Source organism: Bos indicus, chromosome 12 (assembly GCF_029378745.1).
Source record: "Bos indicus isolate NIAB-ARS_2022 breed Sahiwal x Tharparkar chromosome 12, NIAB-ARS_B.indTharparkar_mat_pri_1.0, whole genome shotgun sequence".
NCBI classification, from domain to species: domain Eukaryota; kingdom Metazoa; phylum Chordata; class Mammalia; order Artiodactyla; family Bovidae; genus Bos; species Bos indicus.
The window spans coordinates 57,856,815-57,860,812 of NC_091771.1; the positions used below are offsets into that span (position 1 = coordinate 57,856,815).

Here is a 3,998-nt window from a genome sequence, read left to right on the forward strand (position 1 = left end):
AAGATTTAATACATCTCAAAAAGAAATAATTTTTAAAATGGTAATCATTCAAAATAATATATTCATTTATTGCTACAAGATGGACTGGTGGCTTCCTGAAATGATAGCAAAAAAGGCTATTGAATACTTGACATTAAAGGAAAGTAAAAGCATTAGTTATGTCCAACTCTTTGTGACCCCATGGACCCTTTCAGGCTTCTCTGTTCATGGAATTCCCCAGGCAAGAATAATGGACTGAGTGGCCATTCCCTTCTCCAGGGGAGCTTCCTGACCCAGGGATTGAACCTGGGTCTTCTATACTGCGGGCAAATTCTTTACCATTTGAACCACAGGGGATTGTATTTAAATACACATCAACCAGCTTTCCTTGTAGAAGTAATACAGATGTCAACAAAAAAGCACTCCTAGGTTCTGGAGAATATTTTATACCTTTTTGTGTGGAATTCAGCATTAAATAAATATTATTAAAAATTGTATGACATTTTCAACCTTAGAAGAAAATGCTGTACATTCTGAATGAAAAATAGCTTTAGTATTATTAATGTATCTTTCAATATTCTCCATTATGAAAATAACTTTCACCTACTTTATTATGCAAAACCAATAATTTATCATTCAAAAGGAATACTTTATCTTTTGATAACGCATTTCTATTTTAAATGATTTTGTATGGTTTTAAATGATTTTATATGATTTTATAAACAAAAACATCATTCAATTTTATGGAAGAAGAAAAATATTTATGATCATATTTATAGATCCATTTTGTCACAGAGTTACTCTTTAAGTTATTCTGCAAGTTACTTAACTTAAAGTTACTCTTATTTTACCACCTTTAAGCTACTCTCCTTCCTCTTTTACTTTCCAGTCTACACATTCAAGTGTACTTGGAAAAAATAATTTATTGGATGAGCTTGCCAAGAAACTTTTCTTTAAATTGATTACTGAAATTAAGACATAGAGTGTTTTTTGTTAAATATTTCAATTTTGTTAAATATTTCAACATGTCATTCCCATTATTTCCTAGCATACTACAGCTCTTTCACTTTTGTATCCTCTGTTTTTAAGTTATCTGTTATTTTATATATCATCCAGTTGATCCTCCAGAGCAATAAGGAAGAAATCCATTCTACTAAAGCCACAGCAACAATATTAGCTTGTTTGGTTTTGGCTTTTTTTTTTTTTTTTTTTTCCTGACTGTAGATTTAAATTACTTGCGTAAAATGAGTCCAGGGATGCTGTATTTTGCGTGGTTTATAATTTGAGCAGCCCACACTTTCAGAGTACTTATATTTTTCAGGGATTGATATTGATAATGATGTTGGCAGAGCCCTCGCCTCTCTTCTTCTGTTCCATCTATCTGTCTCAGTGAGGTGGGCTGTCTGTGCTGAACTTTAGCATACAATCCACACAAATTGACATTATCTAAATAGAATATGTTTGCTGAATGTTTTTATCCTTTAACCATATTGTAAATGGCAACTGTCCTGTGTGTAATAGTCATGCACAATTTTAGTATGCCTCTAATACTACTTTTTGATAAATCAGTTACTATTCACATACTAAAAATGGCCAATAAGTTTTCTTTTAAATATTCACTTCTTTCTCTTTTCCCTTGTTATGAATTATCTTACAAGTCATGCAGAAGCTTTAATCATTACTACAGATTATTTTTTGGTAATTAAATAAATCACATAAATGTCTGTTTTGCTCTCAGAGCTGGGCATGTAGTAGGACTAACCAATCTGTAATTAAATACTGCATAAATATTAAGATATTTTTATAAACTTGTTTTTAATACATACCTTCAAAATCCCAAATTTAACATTCATGGTTCTCAGCATTTGGGAACAAACTTAAAATATGTTACAATTTTTATTTTTGTCAGAACATAAATATATTATCTTTGCATTAGCATTTAGCTGTTGTTAGCCAGCCAATATAATGATATCTCTATGAAATCCTATTTTTCTTTTATTTTCATATTCACTATGTATCATACTTTTTAAAAGTCCTAAAATTTGTAAATGACTTTACCGTCTGAGCCACCAGGGAAGCCAAATGACTTTATTAATATTTAAATTATATTAATAAAATATATCTACTAAAGTCATTTTCTTATGTGTGATAATTATAGTGAGTCCTGTCAAGAATATATTTTTTTAATGTAGCATGTTGATTTGCTTAGTGTTGATGCTTGACACTTTTCAACAGTTCAGGAATACATATGCTGCTGCTGCTAAGTCGCTTCAGTCGTGTCCGACTCTGTGCAACCCTGTAGACGGCAGCCCACCAGGCTCCCCAGTCCCTGGGATTCTCCAGGCAAGAACACTGGAGTGGGTTGCCATTTCCTTCTCCAACGCATGAAAGTGAAAAGTGAAAGTGAAGTCGCTCAGTCGTGTCCGACTCTTCGCGACCCCATGGACTGAAGCCTACCGGGCTCCTCCGTCCATGGGATTTTCCAGGCAAGAGTATTGGAGTGGGGTGCCATTGCCTTCTCCAAGGAATATATTTATATTCTCACATGCATATATATGTTTATATATGTATGCATACATGAAAATATATCTCTGTGTTCATAATATGTAAATACTTTAAACAAATGTGACAAGACATCAGCAAGTAAATTTATGTTGTGGGTGTGTTGGTGTTCCTATTGTCACTTTTTTAACCTTTCTGTATATTTAAAATATTTCATAACAGCAAAATCCAGTGTTCTCTTCTTTTGATCCATCACCATTGTCCATTTTATTTTTATGTATGTCTCTTCACTTTTCCTTTTTATTCTCTTTAGTGACTGCTTAAAAATTTAAGAAAACTATCATACTGTGATCTATCCCGTTTTAGAGTTACCTTGAAATTTATGGAGATATTGTGAATAATCTCCCACAATTTCTAGGAAAGAGCGTGGCATGTCTGTATTTCCAGGCTCACCTGTAACCATGAGTGAGTGAAGTCGCTCAGTCATGTCTGACTCTTTGCAACCCCATGGACTGTAGCCTACCAGGCTCCTCCCTCCATGGGATTCTCCAGGCAAGCATACAGGAGTGGGTTGCCATTTCCTTCTCTAGGGGATCTTCCCAACCCAGGGATCAAACCCGGGTCTCCTGCATTCCAGGCAGACGCTTTAACCTCTAAGCCACCAGGGAAGTCCCATAACTTCCCTCAAAAAGTTATTGTACCAAAAAAAATTTCTTTCATTTACTTTAATGTCATTTTTCTACTTGGAATGCTTATTTCTATTTTTGCCTCATTAAATATCAATTAAGAAATTTTAGTTTGGTTGCTTCTTCCAGAGTAGCTTTCCAGAGCTGATAGTCTCAGACATAAACAAATAACATTTTGTGAATAATTTTATTAAACATGTTGAGGTTTGCTTTATGACTGATAATATGATGCTATTCATGATAAATGTTCAACAGGTATAGACTTATTCTTCAGTTTGTACTTTCAAGATATTTTTACTTAAGGGTCTTTAACCTGACACCCCAGCCTATCCTGGGCTTATCACACCAAAGTTTACTTTCTTCATTAGTGGTTACAATAATTCTTTCTCGGTGTTGTCTAATATGAATAAAGATGTGTGAACAGTCATACACAAGCAAGTTTTTACATGTACTTGTTTTGATGTTTCTTGGGTAAACCATCTTTAATTTTGGAAGAAGTTCCCAAAATGTTTTCCACAGTGACTCTACCATTTTACACTCCCACTTGAAATGTATAAGATTTTCTTCACAGCCTCATCAAAAACTTTGCCACTTGGTGAGTGTCTTATAATAACTCTGTTTGTTTTTCTTTTTTCTGTTATCTTGATTACTAGTAATGTAGTACTGTTAACAATTTTGTTTACTTTTCATATTTCATATATCTTCTGAACAATTCAGTTCAATTCAGTCACTCAGTCGTGTCTGACTCTTTGTGACCCCATGGACTGCAGCATGCCAAGCCTCCCTGTCCATCACCAACTCCCGGAGTCCACCCAAAACCATGTCCATCGA

The 3,998-nt window shown here is 34.0% G+C and overlaps 1 non-coding gene across 1 annotated transcript; it reads right to left on the reverse strand.

The window, feature by feature from the left end:
* Positions 1–3,077: 3,077 nt before the first annotated feature.
* TRNAS-GGA (transfer RNA serine (anticodon GGA)) lies at positions 3,078–3,149 on the reverse strand. The gene has a single exon. It is a non-coding gene; the product is annotated as a tRNA-Ser (tRNA).
* Positions 3,150–3,998: the final 849 nt, after the last annotated feature.